Source organism: Balaenoptera physalus, assembly GCF_965194825.1.
Source record: "Balaenoptera physalus genome assembly, chromosome: 2".
Lineage (NCBI taxonomy): Eukaryota > Metazoa > Chordata > Mammalia > Artiodactyla > Balaenopteridae > Balaenoptera > Balaenoptera physalus.
Window position 1 is genome coordinate 167,733,700 of NC_138883.1, and position 16,889 is coordinate 167,750,588.

At 43.8% G+C, this 16,889-nt stretch overlaps 1 protein-coding gene and 1 long non-coding RNA gene across 4 annotated transcripts in view; one reads left to right on the forward strand and one right to left on the reverse strand.

The window, feature by feature from the left end:
• The window catches only part of LOC309654966 (uncharacterized protein C10orf67, mitochondrial), a 117,287-nt gene that overhangs the window by 96,638 nt on the left and 3,760 nt on the right, over positions 1-16,889 (reverse strand). The gene's annotated exons all lie outside the window — the stretch shown is intronic.
• LOC309655067 lies at positions 1,365-12,187 on the forward strand. Its single transcript, XR_014260605.1, has 2 exons — positions 1,365-7,435; positions 7,809-12,187. It is a non-coding gene; the product is annotated as an uncharacterized lncRNA (long non-coding RNA).

Sequence of the window (16,889 nt, forward strand, 5' to 3'; positions counted from 1 at the left end):
GGGCATCTCAAACTGTAACAAGAAGGCCAGTTTTCTGGATGTACTCTCTCTGTCAATTTGACCAAACTTACCACAACTATTGGTTTCTAAAATGTCAGGTAAAAAAAGAGAGCCGTGAAAGCTCAAGTAGAATTCCCAGACTTTTCAGTGCAGGCTCTGTAGACAGAGTATCTGTGTTTCTACCCCTCACTTGTCTGCTGACCAGGTGGAGCAGACCGTGATGGGGGGCACCCCATGGCAAGCCCTCTCTTTTTACCGCTGGCAGAGCCTCAGATTTATCTCCCATGGAACTCAGTAATTCCCAGTAATCAAGGGTAACCCTCGTCTGGTCTCAGCCCACCACAGTGATCCCGTTCTTCTGGTCAGATATTTTAGGGGTGGGCGTGGGACTCGGTTCTGGCGAGTGTGACGGGAGAAAAGATCTGTCGGGGGCTTGTGGGAAAGCTTTTTACACAGAAGCACCAGGGAGAGGCTTCCTCTATGACTCTGGACATTGCCACGTGTGGAAATGAGGCCAGGAACTGGCATAGTCATCTGGTGACCACAAGAGGGGCCAGCCAGAGGGCAAAGCCAGTGCACAGATGACGAGCTTTTAAAAAGATGGAACTAATTTCGACTGCTGACTTTGTTTAGCCATTGACTCAACTCTGAAACCCATCACACTTCTGGTCTTCCTGGAATGTCATATAATAAATCAACAATTTGTGAGAGTTTCTGTCAACCGTAGCTGAAAGCATCCTGATATTCGATATGACATTATGTAAATTACTTCCCCTTTCTGTGCCTTAGTTTCCTCTTATGCAAAATAAATAGTGCCTATTTCATAGAGTTATTGTCAGGATAGTGAGTTGAGAAGTACTTTGAATGGTGTATGTCACACAGTAAGCCTTCACGAAATGTTACCCATTTTTGGTGCTGTGACAGTGGTTGTTGCTATCACCACTATGTTTTGAAAATATCAGTTTTTAAAATCATATGTAGAGAAAACTATAAAAGCATAGCAAGTCAACCAAGAAAGGCTAAATTTAAATTTTTTTAGATTTTGATATTCACTACACTGTAATGATTTTCAACTAATCCCAGTAAATTTTCAACCAACCTTCCACACACCCATCAATATTATACTGATGACAGACCTAGTCAGCAGCATTATTCAATGCAGAGGGAGCATCCGTAATGCCGTACATCTCAAGTTCAATTAAAATTTCTAGTGTTTTCCCACAAAAAATTGTATTTTAGATTTGGCCTACTTCATTTTAGGAGACTATTTTTTTCTCACTAACACAGTACCTTTGGGGGAGGCAATCTCCATTGGCCCAAGAGTCCCTGCATGTTCTTTCTGGGCATGCCAAGAGTACAAAGGCCCTGATCACTCTTTCCTTGGGCCATTCCTGAGTTGTGTTTGCAGTGAGCAACCTTGAAGGATGAGGTAATGTCTTTCCCCTGCCAAGAAGCAGGCTTGCTACTCCTTACTGCAGAAGTGGTGAACCCCCCAAGCTCAGGGATCCTCTCCTTTAATACAACTCACTACTGCGTATAGGCATCCATGGTAGGTCTTTTGTGACACCCTCATGGAACTTAGGGGGCATGGGGAATCAATGCAAATACACATGAATCACTAATACTGCTTTTGCCATGATGAAGTCCTTTGTCTCTGACCCAGGAGTCATGTGTTCTGCCAACAGCCATGAAACAGTAACAAGCAAACATATTAGCTTGTAAGGAGGGTAAGATCTCACACACTGCAGAGTCCTTGACAAGTACCTGACCCATAAAATCCTCTTGATAAACGCTTGTTGTATTCAATTCCTTAAAAAAAAAAAACAAAAAAACTAAGATATAGCAATCAACTGAAAAGATCACCAGTATTTAAGGCCGTGTCTATCTAAAATCTATAACCATTTTTGAAAATAATTTGTGAAAACCACTACTAAATTATAATCACTATGTTAAAATTAAATATGTACAATATTGTACTGAACTATAGAAATGGATGAATCATATGATCAATTATGATAAAAAATGTTTAATGTACTTTTTAAAGCAATTTATAACAAATAGGAGAAACCAACTTTTAAGTGGTGATGACATAAAATTTCAGGGAAAATGTTCTTGGTACTTTTCAAAGATGACAAATATTGATGACAAACTGTCCCGTGTGGTAAATTTTTTTCTAGAATATGTGTTTTAGAAATTTTAACGAAATTCTTTTATGATACATTTGGGAATCTTTTAAAACATGAAGTAAAAATAAAATCTTTATACTTCTGAACAAGCGTCCCACAAAATATAGATAATAAACATTTCCTAAAATGACTGCGTCTCCAAATCTTTTGTCATTTTCACCTATCATTCCCATTGTTCCTGGAGGTATCTTACTAAAACTCAGGTTGTACCACTACCCCACTATGGAGGACTTTGATAGCCTTCCCCTGCTTAAGAAAATTAAACTCAATCTTCTTATTCTGACCTCCAAAATATGCAGGCAAACTACTTTTCGGAGCTTCATGCGTTTAACAAAGAATAATTGAGTACCACTATTTGCCAGGCACTATTTTTGGCACCAAGGATAACAGCAGTGGACAAGGCAGAGTTTTTGTTCTCGTGGAACTTACATTCTAATGGGAGAGACAACCAGTAAACAAGTAAACAAAAACATGTTACATATTCTGAGGTAGTGCTAAGCCTCATCTCTCATTAAGTATACCCCATGTACCATACTCACCTGTCAGACATCTTCCTGTTAAAAGTTCCCAAAATACATCTGTACCTCGGCAGTACCTCAGCCTAGGACAAAGTTTCCCTACAGTTCTACCTATCAAAACCATACGTAGTCACTTTCTTTTCCATCTTCCTTTTCCTTCCCTTCCCTTCCCAGAGGACAGGAATCAACATGGTGGCCAATGAGATGGGTCAATTGTTCAATGATGAAAAAGGTTGAGAGCCATACAGAGGAGAAGGCCAACAGTTCCAGTAGCCAAGGATGGAGGGCAGTTGGGAGAACAGGGGCAGCAGCACAGAGGCAGCAGGCAGAGGAGACAGCCCACATGGTTGGGAGATTGGATACATTGAACAAACGTGTAAATGTACTGAAGATGATAGAAGTCAAGTTCTTCAGTCCCTGAAATGATATTTACAAACTTAAAAAAAGAGTAGGCTAGAATATACCTTGAGACAATGTAATGGAATTGGAAGTTCTGCCATGAGGGCATGGTTTTATAATTATGTACGTAGATAGATAAATAGTTATAGGTACATATATGTGCATATGAACGTGTGCATATATCATACATATGTACAAATATTTATATACCTTTGTTTCTCATTCTGTCCAATATGAGAGCCTAGAAGCAATGACACCCCAGTAACAATAAGCACACTGAACACTCAGATGTTGGTTTTTAAATGCCATTCTGCACTAAAAGGAACCAGGGCTTCTTGGAAAAATGGCTGGTTCCAAAGCTGGGATAACAAAAGTATAAAATGAGCCTGGAACATCTTGTTATTCCAGAAAGCAAGGAAATACTCAAAAAATGATGAGGACACCTGAGAATGACACAGAAACTAGACTGAAGAGATTCCCACTGGCCATATCTGGGACAATTTGAGCATCAAAATAAATGATGAGGGACTTCCCTGGTGGTGCAGTGGTTAGGAATCCGCCTGCCAATGTAGGGGACACGGGTTCGAGCCCTGGTCCGGGAAGATCCCACATGCCTCGAAGCAACTAAGTCCATGTGCCACAACTACTGAGCCTGCGCTCTAGAGCCTGCAAGCCACAACTACTGAGCCCACATGCCACAACTACGGAAGCCCACACGCCTAGAGCCCGTGCTCTGCAACAAGAGAAGCCACCGCAATGAGAAGCCCGCACACTGCAACGAAGAGTAGCCACCACTCGCCGCAACTAGAGAAAGCCTGCGCGCAGCAATGAAGACCCAATGCAGCCGAAAATAAATAAATAAAATAAATAATTAAAATAAATAAATAAATGATTAAAGTATCAGCTTACAACCTATTGAATGAAATATGAATCCAGCAGTCCACACTGACATACATGAATGAATAAAAAGATAAATGAGAATGGGAAGCTCTAGTAAATGTGTTAGAAAAGAATGATGAAAACAGAATCACCATTTGGCAACCACCATAGAGGTGACTGATTAAGGTGGGAGTTATCAATGGCAGCTAGGGCTAAGCTTAGCTTAAAGGCTAAGGCTGGTCAGTGGAAGTTTGATTGGGAAAAGGATATTTTGTTGAAAAATTAAGAACAGGACTACCAGAACTTCCCTGGCGGTCCAGTGGTTAAGACTCCGTTTCTCCAGCATTCCTGCCAAGAATGCAAGACCTGAGTCTGGTTATAAGGAAACAGTAGATGGACCCAGGTAGAGCTGGTCATGCTACAGAATGTCTATACTTTTTAAAAAAGTGTCAAGGACATGAACAACAGGGAGAGGCTGAGGAACTCTTCCTGCTGAACATGTCTGAGGGGACAGGATAGCTAAAGACAACACACACTCCTAGATAGGATGCTGGACCAGAAAGGAAAGAAAGAGTCATTGCTGGTACACTTGGCACAGCTTGAAAGGGGCTTGTTATCGGGCTGTGCAATGTCAATCTGCTGATTTGAGAGCTGTGTTGGTCATGTAGGAAAGTATCCCTTTTAGGAAAAACACACTTGAATGCTTAGGAGTGATGGGAACCATGTCTATAGCTTGCTCTCAAAAGGTTCTAAAAAGACTGATAATAATGAATGTCTGAGTGTTTGTATGTGTGTGTGAATGTGTACAGGGGGAGAGGATGAGGATGAGGAGGAGAGAGAAAACAAATATGGTAAAATGTTAAGAACTGAAGAATCTAGGTGAAGGGGATATGGGAGTTCTTAGTTCTGTTCTGACAACTTTTCTGTAGATTTGAAATTATTTCAAAATAAACTATTTTTTAAAAGTCATGTGCATCCTTCAAGCAAGCTCAAATTTTACCAATTTCACCCAGTAAGAACTGTCAGTATTTTAGGCCTTAATGAACAATGAAATGTGAATTTGGAAGCAACACATACCACATTTGTGTGTGCTACTTCAACCCGTTTTCCAAGTCACAAGTAAGGAGTCTACTTTTATTGGAGCCTAGAGTAAGAGAAATCTAGATTGCAGTGCAAGCTGCTCTTCCACTTGGATGTCACGAACAAGCAGATACAGTGGGACTCTCAAGAGTGTCTGGAACAACCAGGTATGATCTGGTTGACCCTTTGGCAAGCACCCATCACAAAATCGCAGCATAGACCTCCAGGGTTTTGACGTAAATCTTATGCCCTCTTGTGTAGATGACTATCATCCTTCTGAGAAAAGAGCCTCTAGCTTGCTTCTGAGCCTTGGAAGAGACTGAATGCCTAACCATGAGTCACCAGGTGACCTTATGGCCTGGGTTTCCCAGGACAAACTGGGTTTTGTCTGAACCATCAAACCACGAAGTTAGGCAAGAGCAGCTTCAATCGCTCATCAGGTGGGAGTGGCATATAAGACACCAGACTCAGGCAAAAGGAAAGCAATTTATAGGAGTAAGTGGCCCTGTGCCTCTTCCCCCTCAATCCACAGCTATGGCCTCATGGGAGGTTCTGGATGATGGGCTGAGGAAGAAAAAACTCAAGCCTGGTTAACGATGGAGCTGCCACCAGAAGGTGGATACCTGCCGTCTTACAGCCTCACTCGGAGGTGACCCTGAAGAATAGTCATGAAGAAAAATCCTCCCACTGAACAGAACCTGAAGTAGTACATTTGGTTTACTACTTTTTCTGGATGAGAAATGGCCAGAACCACACACCTGTATTAATTTATGGGTAGTTGCTAAAGGCTTAACTGGATGGTCAGGAACTTGGAAGGAACAAGATTGAGAGACTGGTGACAAGCAAGTCTAAGGGAGAGTTCCGTGGATGAGGCTTTAAGAATGGGTATGGGCTGTAAAAATTTTGTGCCCCATGTGAATGCTCACCAATGATGCACTGCAGAAAAAGTGCTCAGTAATCAGGTAGGCAACAAGACACACCCTGTGCATATCAGTCAGTTTCCACAGCCACCCCAGTTCTCGCTCAATCGCCCTTCAACAAAATGGCCATGGTGGCAGGGATGGAGTTCAAAAAAATGGACTTCTCCTTACCAAGGCTGGCCTGACTGCTGCAAGCCCTGAGCGCCTAATCAGCCCATGTAGAGAGCCCCTAATATGGCACTGAGCCTCTAATATGGCAACATTTACTAGTGAGGATAGCCAGCCACCTGGTGGCAGGTTGATAACATTGAACCTCTCCCATCATCCTCATTGGGATAGACATATACTGGATATGGATTTGCATTCCCTGACCATGACGCATCTGCCAGAACTGAGGCAGGAGATAGATGGGCCCCAGGCTGAGCAGCTGGGGTTTGTCCCCTGTGGACAGATACTCCAAGTTGAAGAGGAGGAGGAGCTGAGCCCTGCCCAGATAAGAGACCACATATTTCTCATACTTGAGGTCAAGGAGACCCTCCTGACTATACAAGAGCAGAAAGGCTCCTTGGAGGTCAAAAGGGAGTGACGTCAACCTACCCACAGGCCTCTTCACTAGAATCCATCTTGGCTAAGAGATGCGCGCACGCAGGGGAGGACCCTGAGATAAAACAAATACGGACTCAGAACCAGGCAAAGCAAGTTGATTGGCCAAAGGAAACCCAGAAGAAATGCCCCATATAAGTGATTCAAACTACCACGAGGGCACGACTCTCTCTCTCTCTCTCTGAGGCCGCCTATGTGTCTATCTACACGTACTCTTTTTCCTCCTAATAAACACTTTGTTTCACTACTTCCCATTTCTTTGTGGAAATTCACTTTCTGCAAAGCCGTACAGGCCAGGGCCTTGTCACTGGCCACTGTTCCCTGGTGGTCTAGTGGCTAGGATTTGGTGCTCTCACTGCCGAGGCCTGACTTCAATCTTTGGTCGGGAACCAAAATCCTGCTTCATGCCACTGCAGGCCGAGGCCACCTGAGATCAGAACCATCATCCACTGATTCACAGAAGGCCTTATCCACCATCATGACATTGGGCATGGCATCACTTCTAACCAAGGTACTCTATTTCACAGCAAAAGAAGTACAGCAATGGACTCATGCCCACAGAATTGACTGGTCTTGTAAGCAGATAAGGTAGGAGGGTTCATGAAGAAAGAGAGCCAGGCATGGCTTTCTTGACATAAGAGAAGCCATTTTTGGCCTAAGCCATTTTGTGATCTAAGCCTGCCCACAATGCTTGCCCTTGAATAGGTCTCCATAGTTAATGACCTTACCGGAAGTGAGGGAAATGCAGGAACAAAGGAAAAGCAGTCAAGAAACAATAGGTCAGTGATAAAACAGGGTCCCAGTTCCTCCTCAAGAGATAAACATAATAATATATCTTTGGGCTTCCCTGGTGGCGCAATGGTTAAGAATCCGCCTGCCAATGCAGGGGACACGAGTTCGAGCCCTGGTCCGGGAAGATCCCACATGCCGCGGAGCAACTAAGCCCGTGCGCCACAATTACTGAGCTTGCGCTCTAGAGCCCGCGAGCCACAACTACCGAGCCCATGTGCCACAACTACTGAAGCCCGCGTGCCTACGGCCCGTGCTCCGCAACAAGAGAAGCCACAGCAATGAGAAGCCCACACAACGCAACGAAGAGTAGCCCCCGCTCGCCACAACTAGAGAAAGCCCACGCACAGCAACAAAGACCCAACTCAACCAAAAATAAATAAATTAAATAAATTAATTAAAAAAATATATATATATATCTTTGAGTTCTGCAGGAACTAAGGCTCTCACCCAGGTGGAGGATGGAATGCTGACGTTGACCCTCCTGACTTCAATCAACTAAAGCTTGGACTCTGTCAACTTCTGCCCCAATTCTATGCTGAATTCTCCTCTGCTCAAGTCCTTTCATGAATATGCATGTACCCTTAGCTTAAAACTTCCCCAATCTTGCTGTTTGGGGAGACATTGCTTTGGGAAAGATCCCTGGTGTTCTCCTTACTTGCTGCAAGTAATAAATCATTCCTTCTCCCAATCTTTGGCTTGGTTGTGTCTTTTGGCTCAACACCCACCAAGAGGTGAACCCAGTTTTGGGGTAACAGTCTTATCACATATCCCATACCCAGTAGAGCTGACCTAGTGGAAAGGTAGAATGGCTTAATGAAGACTCAGTCATGGCAGTTGAGAGACAAATCCACGAAAGGATGTGGTTCTGTCTTATAGGATGTAGTACATATTTTTAAAGGGGAGCAGAATTTGCCACCCCAAAATATGCCTCGTTGACATAAGGATTATCTTGAGCTAGTTATTTTTAAGAAACTACAGGACTTCCTTGGTGGTGCAGTTGTTAAGAATCCGCCTGCCAATGCAGGGGACATGGGTTCGAGCCCTGGTCCAGGAAGATCCCACAAGCCGCAGAGCAACTAAGCCTGTGTGCCACAACTACTGAGCCTGCACTCTAGAGCCCGTGAGCCACAACTACTAAGCCCACATGCCACAACTACTGAAGCCCGGCGCCTAGAGCCCGTGCTCCACAACAAGAGAAGCCACTGCAATGAGAAGCCTGGGCACCGCAGCAAAGAGTAGCCCCCGCTCACCACAACTAGAGAAAGCCCGTGCACAGCAACGAGGACCCAATGCAGCCAAAAATAAATAAGTAAATAAATAAATATATAAAATAAATAAATAAATAAATAAAATGGTAAAATATTAAAAAAAAAAAAAAGAAACTACAGACACAGGAGAAGCTCTGAAAACAGAATAAAATAAACCCTTTTGTAAGAGGCATTTACATTTGTAAGGAAAATCTCTGTTGTAAGCTTGTCTTGCTGGCTGTACCGGGAAGAGGAGAATGACTAAATCTCTAGAAACTCTTATCAATGCAGAAGGCATGGACTTAAAGCTACATAACAACCATCCCCTTGTTTACCATGCTTTTCCTCAGAACCTCCTATAACTGGCTCCATCCTCACCCTCAACATCTTCTTTTGTGTTTAGCTGGAGATGATATTTAAGGTGATGGCATGGGCCATTTCAGGGAGTTATTCAGTTTTCCTGGGTATCTCTCTTGTATACAGGAGGTATGCATGTTATTAAACTTCTGTTGGTGGTATTTTTTTTTCTCCAGTTAATCTGTCTTTTTTTACAGGGTGGGGTGGGGGTGGGGGGGGGGTCTCAGCCAATAACATAGAAAGGGTAGAAGGAAAATTGCTGGGGGAACCACTAATTGAAACTACCCACCCTGGCCAGACAAGATAGTAGCCACTTGCATGAGTTACCTTGACAACAGGAGGTCCTGGTAAGGAACGTGGAACTAACAAGCTACCACCACCCGTTAGAATTCGGGAAAGGTCAAAAGGAGAGAGGAGATGCAAGCCCATATGTCCTACCAACCTCCCAGAATCCTTCTCGCTGGAATCCGTCTTGGCTGAGCGATGAGCGTACCACCAGGAAGGACCCTGAGTCAGAATGACTGGCCAGAGACAACCCGGAAACTAACCCCATTACCGTAGAACCCGAGACCGCAAGCCACATGGCAGAGCAGTTCTCCTGGGTTCTCTCACCCTGCTGCTCTCCACCCACACACCCCTTCCCAATAAAGTCTCTTGCTTTGCCAACATGTGTGTCTCCTCGGACAATTCATTTCTGAGTGTTAGACAAGAGCCCACTCTCAGGTCCTGGAAGGGGTCCCCCTTCCTGCAACAAAATTACTTTTCTTCCTCTACACTTTGAATCAGTACAGGACGCCATCTCTTCCACAGCCACAGGTCCAGAAATTGAGGGGTAAAAGCGGAAGAGGATCCTCTCACTCTTACAACTAATAATCCACCCCTAAAATCACTGCTTTCCTGTCCCAGCAACTTCATGATCTGCTGGCTTGGAGGTCTTAGTTCCCAAGGGGAGAATGCTTCTACCAGGAAGCACAACAATGTTTCCACTGAATTAGATGAGAGTGAATTGAACTGGTACCTGGCCACACTGTGTGATCCTTACACCACTAAACCAAAGGCAGAGGAAGGGGGCACTCTACTGGTTGAAGTGATTAATTCAGATTATCAAGAGGAAAACAGGTTGTTGGTACACAGTGGAGTCAAGAACTATGTCTGGAACCCAGGAGTTTCTCTGGAGTAACTCTCAGCATTTCCATGTCCAACGGCAAATATTAATGGAAAAATACAGCAACTCCTCCAAAACAGACAGGACTTTTGAGGACTCAGGACCTTCAAGAATGACGATATGGATCTCCCAGCTATGTATAGAACCTTGGCTTGCCTGTATCTTTCACCAAGTTCCTTGGCCACTCAACAAGCCATGCCCATGTGAAACGGAGAAGGACCCTATGGTACTTGCCCCACCCCATGTCCTCAGGCTGCATTTTGTCTGTGGAAAAACTTTAGCCAAAGAATAAGTTTAATCAGAGAAGTGAGAAAATGCAGAAACAAAGGAAAACAGTCAAAGGAGACCAAATAATAATAGTTTAGTCCTTAAGCAAAGTCAAGGACCTTTAGTTCCTCCTTAAGGGCTATAGGTAATATTCTGAGCCATATCCCGTTAGCTGTCTTATAGATACTGAAACCTTCACCAGGTGGAAGAAGTGAACTACGTGATGACCAGGCTGTAGCCATGACATAAGCTGCCACAATTCCAAGAATTGGCCTCAAAGAAATGGAAACAAACCGACCCTGGAACTGAAGATTAACTGTACCGAAAACAATCGAGATGACACAGGTCAGACCACCGACGACCAATGTCAAGATGACTGTCAGGGCTGACTGTATTGTTTCTGCATGCAGCCGCCTCGCTCTGTCTATAAAGGCTCTTGCCTCCTGATTGTTGGAGTTGGATGGGAGTCGGCCTTTGAACAGGCGTCCGCCCTCCCCGCCTCCAGTTGCGGGCCTCCGAAATAAAGCAACCTTTCCTTTCCTACCGACACTTGTCTCTCGACAGTTGGCTTTCCAGCGGCGAGCAGCCGGACCTTGGTAACACATGGACCAGCTCTTGTTACCAGGAAGAGCTAAATCAGACTCCATGTTGGATCTGTTTCTTTTATTTTAACCTTTGCTTCCCGTTGCTTTTGTTCACTAAAAGGATACTCTCTATACATAATGGCCTGCCTTGGGGAACCCTGCCCCTCTGCCTGAATGTTAAACAAAAGTGCCTTTGTTCAGGGAAACATCCTGACCCTGTCCACTTGTGAATGGCTGCAAGAAAGAAGAAATTAACACATCCCCTCCCTGAGGCTGGCCATTCCAGGAGATATTTGCAAGACTTCTGGCCTTTTTACTTTACTTCCTCACCCCCTCCCCCTCTCTGTTCCATCAAAGAATCAAAGAAACTGGCATCCAAACCCCGATAAGATGGGTTTTTTTTGGAGATATTAGTCTCCCATCTTTTCCGTCTGCTGGCTTTCCGAATAAAGTCATGTTCCTTGCCTCAACACCTTGTCTCCCGATTTACTTGCCTGTGGTACGGCGAGCAGAGAGAGCTTGGACTCGGTAACACTCTGGTCAGCACCCTCTGGCAGATGTCTCTACCACCAGCCGCATCCTCTCCCAAGAGGTGTTAATCTCAGCATTTGGTGGGGTGGGAGACTGCTAAATCTAGTCCCTTCTGCGCTTACGCCTCCTCTGCCCTTGGGGTCACAGCTGCATTTGCATTCGCTAGGACAATGCTGCTGAGGGTCTTTTATCACCTTTACCACCTTTTACTAGTTAAAAATCCTCTTTAATATTTAATAAGAAACGGGAAATGTTTGTTCCCTGTTCAAATACTGGTGAGGTTTCTGCCTCCTGTTTGGACTCTGAGTGCTACATCAATACAATAAATACAAACAACCACCTAAACTTAACCTGTTTCTTTATATTCTGCAACGCCTCCCATTTAACAGAACTCAGTGACTCACCCTTCCAGCCTGGAAATGCAATCCTTTACCCTTTCCAGCACCAAGCGGCTCCTTTTTACTACTCAGTTGCATTTTTCAATAAGCTTGACCACGTATGTTCTTTCCTTCCTTCCCACTTTAAGCAAAAGATCTGTGGTAGGTGGTAAATTATGAATGTGAGTAGGTTTTATGATAAATATATAATGTTACATGTCAATTATATCTCAAAGCTAGAAAAAAAAATAGAGGTGCAAAAAAAAAAAAACCCACCCCAAATACATATATCTTCAGGATATGATTTAGAAACTTGGAATAATGTTTTCAGCTAGTCCGTCTGATGTCACAATATTATAGTAATACAGTATGATATTTTAAAACCAGGTTCAAGAATTTTATAGATACCTCCTCCAGGGTGTCTAGAAATAATATTAGTGCCTATTTACTCTGTTAAAGAGAAAACCACAGGCTCAAAATGGCATTACTTGTTCTAAAGCCCATGATACCAAATCTAGACTTAATACTTGACTTAACTGCAGTTTCAACCTTCCCCAGAAATGTAACCCTAATCAACCAGTCTGGAATTTTCTGGTCAGCACCAAGAAGATAATCTGTCATGGGGGTGTGGGGGGCTCTCCATTCCGCCCCCAGAGGAAGAGGCAATCTGCATGATAAAACCCCTGCCTTTCCCTTTCCCCAAAAAAGATAAACCCTAGCCTGCGCGATAGTGAGAGACCCGCGCGCCGCGATGAAGAGTGGCCCCCACTTGCCGCAACTAGAGAAAGCCCTCGCACGGAAACGAAGACCCAACACAGCCAAAAATAAATAAATAAATAAATAAGTAAATAAAGGAGTTCCTTTAAAAAAAAAAAAAAAAGTACCCCTTTATTTAAAAAAAAAAAAAAAAAAAAGATAAACCCTAGCCTACAAGCAATGCTTTCTTCTCTTTCACTAATAGCTCTTTTTCCTACAGAAACCTCCCATTTAGTACAACCCCCTTGGCGCACCCTTCTAATTGCTAGAGAGAATGCTGCCCGGTTCATGAGTCGCCTAATTAAACCAATTACATCATCAAATCTACTGGGTTGAATTTTTTTTTTTTAAACTATTGAATGCGGACTTCCCTGGTGGCGCTTAAGAATCCGCCTGCCAATGCAGGGGACACGCGTTCCAGCCCTGATCCCGGAAGATCCCCCCCGCATGCTGCGGAGCAACTAAGCCTGCGAGCCACAACTACTGAGCCCGCGTGCCACAACTACTGAGCCCGCGTGCCGCAACTACTGAAGCCGCACGCCTAGAGCCCGTGCTCCGCAACAAGAGAAGCCACCACAATGAGAAGCCCGCGCACCGCAACGAAGAGTAGCCCCCGCTCGACGCAACTAGAGAAAGCCCATGCGCAGCAACGAAGACCCAACGCAGCCAAAAAAAAACAAAACAAAAAAACTGAACGTTTAACTTGTCCTATGTGCTTAGTCAAGATATACGTCTTAATACACACACATTCTTCTCAGGTTATCTACCCTTCTTGTTCTGAAGATATGGAAGCTGAGGCTCAAAGATTGTAAGTACAGTAAGTCCCCTAATACGAACCTTCAAGTTGCGAAGGTTAATCTAAAAATCACAAGCCTGGGAATTCCCTGGTGGTCCAGTGGTTAGGACCCCACGCTCTCACTGCTGAGGGTGCTGGTTCAATCCCCGGTTGGGGAACTATGATCCTGCGAGCCACATGGCATGGCCAAAAAAAACCCCAAAAACAAAAAACCACAAGCCTGAAGTGATAGAGTCTTACCCTCCAGCTCTGGTGAGAACAGGCCTATGGCTCTACTATCCCTAACTGGTCCTAACTTTTTGAATGACTGATTTAGAAAGTTCTGGCTCATTCAGAATCTAAGTGAAACATGAAAGTTCATTCTTCAGCTTCCCATCAAATTCCAAATGTCTCTAATTTTAGATAACAACCCCTCTGCCTAGAACGGAAACCAACATCACAACAAACTAAGTGGTTTTTACACAGTCCTTATTTACAGGTTTAACAATTTGATTTCTGAATAATAGCTTAGTTGTTATGCATAAAATACTGTCTTGGAAAAATAGCAATTACAGGGTTTTTTTCAAATAAATTAGATCCAAAATTAACATGTTAACTTATAGAAAATAGATCCATGAATATTTATTAATAGAATGCAATGACACATCTCACTAAATCCTAGAATAATCTATCCTAACAAATGCTCATTAATGAATTAGTCAAAGAAAGTAGCATTAAGTGCACCAAACTTTCACTATGGTGTACTGCTCAATTTTAACTAAGGAAAATATTGCTTCCACCTTTTTCCTCTTCAAAGAGCACACAACTTTGATGTGCCCCAAGGCTCACACACTTCTTTTCACTCACTGCCTGGGTCATCTGACTAAGTTTCCCAGCTCTAGGTGCATCTTTGTGCCAATTACCCCCACAATGGTACAGCCATCCTGGGCCTCTCTTCTGAACTTTAGGCTTTAAAGGTAGCAGAATACGGCACCCCGAAATATGCCCCTTTAGCGTAAGGATTATTTTGAGCTAATTATTTTTGAGAAACTGCAGACACAGGTGAAGCCCTGGAAACAGAGTAGAAGTTACCCCTTTGTAAGAGAAATTTACATTTATAAAGGAACTCTCCATTTGTGTCTTCCTCTCCTACCAGGAAGATGACTCTAACTCACAAAAGAATCTTATTAAAGGAGAAGACACCCCTTTAAATCTGCATAACAGACCTTACCCTTTTTTAGGGAACTTCTTGGTAACCTCCCATAACTGGCCTCCCTCCACCCTACATCTTTCTTTTGTCTTCAGCTGAAGATGGTATTTAAAGCAGTGGCTTGGGCCATCTTGGAGTTTTACTCATTTTTGCTGGGTAACTCCTAGGTATACATGAGACATGCACGTTAATAAACTTGTTTGCTTTCCTCTTGTTAATCTTTTATAACCGGGGCTGTCTCAGCCAAGAATTCAGAAGAGTACAGGGTAAATTACTGTTCCTTCTCTAAAGACTCACATAACCAGCTACCAACTTAACAGCCTAGATGGATGGCTAAGAGTTACATCTGAGATATTATGTCCAAAAGTAAGCTTATGATATTCCCCCCAAAGCTATTCGTGTCCTAGTCTTCTCCATCCCAGTTCATGGCAACTCCATCCTCCCAGTTAGCCAGCTCCCACTCTGTGCCTATCAGTCCTACCTTCAACATCGATCTAGAACCTGACTAGTCTCACCACCTCCAACTCCTGCTACCACCACGGTCATTTTTCACCAAGCATATTGTCCTAGCCCCTTAACTGGTTTCCCTGTTTCTACCCATGTCCTCACTATAGTCTGATATCAAAACAATTGCTAGAGTAATTCTGTTGAAAGGTAAACCAGATTATGTCATTCCTCTCCTCCAATCCCCTCATGTCTTCCCATCTGTGACAGTGTGATTTATAATAAAAATATATATATTTTGGTCTTCATCCGTGCTTCCTGCCTCACAGCAGCCCAAACCCTTGGAATTTCCTAAGCGACAAGCACAATGAGAGAATATTTCGTTATACTGATAACATTTGGTCTTCTGTCCTCAGTTCCTGAAATAGTGGAAAAAGGTGAACGGGGTGCCTTTGGCTATTCGTGAGAAGCCCCTTTCAACCACACCTGATTTTATGTGAATGAGGTGACTTTTGAAAAGCCCCTAAGGATGGGGGTGGTTGCCAGGGGAACCAACCATGATGAGAGGGTTAGAACTTTCCATCCCAACCCCCAATTCCACCTCTGGAGAGGGCTGGAGGTTGAATCAATCACAAAAAGTCAATGATTTGATCAATTCTGCCCATGCAATGAAGCCTTCATAAACATCCCTGAATTACACAGTTCAGAGAGCTTCCAGGTTGATGAACAAGAATGAACTCATGTGCCAGGAGGGTGGTGCACCCCAAACTCCACAGGGACAGAAGCTCTTGTGCTCCAGACCCTTCCAGACCTCACCCTATGTATCTCTTCCTCTGGCTCTTCATTCATATCCTTTAATATTCTTTGTAATAAACCAGTAACCGAGTAGGTAAACTGGATTCTTGAGTCCTGTGAGCCACTCTAGCAAATCAACTGAACTTGAGGAACCTCTGAGTTATAGCTGGTTGTCAGAAGCACAGGTGACAAGCTGGACTTGCAATTGGCCTCTGAAGAGGGAGGACAGGGGCAGTCTTGTGGGACTGAGCCCTTAACCTATGGAATCTGACACTATCTCCAGTTAAACTACAGGACACAAGAACAAAATAGTGGTTACCAGTAGGGAGAGGGAAAGAGGGAGGGGCAACACAGGGGTAGGGGATTAAGAGGTACAAACTATTAAGTAAGCTACAGGATATAATGTACAACATGGGGAATATAGCCAATATTTTATAAGAACTGTAAGAAGAGTATAACATTTAAAAATTGTGAATCACTATATTGTACACCTGTAACTTACATAATATTGTACAGCAACTATACTTCAATTAAAAATAAATAAATAAGCAAACTACAGGACACAACCCAGTCAGTGTCTGCTGAGAATTGGAGAATTGCTTGGCGGTGTTGAAAAAACACATCTGACCACCTCATTCAAGGTCAATGCTGAAGTCCTTACAAGGATCTAGGTCCCAGGCCATCCGGCACCATCCCCTTACCTCTGACCTCATCTCCACTGCTCTCTCCTCTCCCCCTGCTCCAGACGCACCAGCCTCCTGGTGACACCCACGCCCACTCTCCTCTGTTTCCTGTCTTGCCTGGAACACTTTGTTCCCTGAGAGGATTCCCCCTCCAGCCCGCAGTCTTCCCCCCAGTCATCTCCAAGAAGCCTTCCTTGACCACAGTATCTAAAATTACAACCTCCTTCCCCACTCCACACACTATTTCTTCGGCTCTGTTTTCCCCTTAGCACTCACCACCACTTAACTTATTTATTATAGAGTCTGCTTGTTTATCGCTGG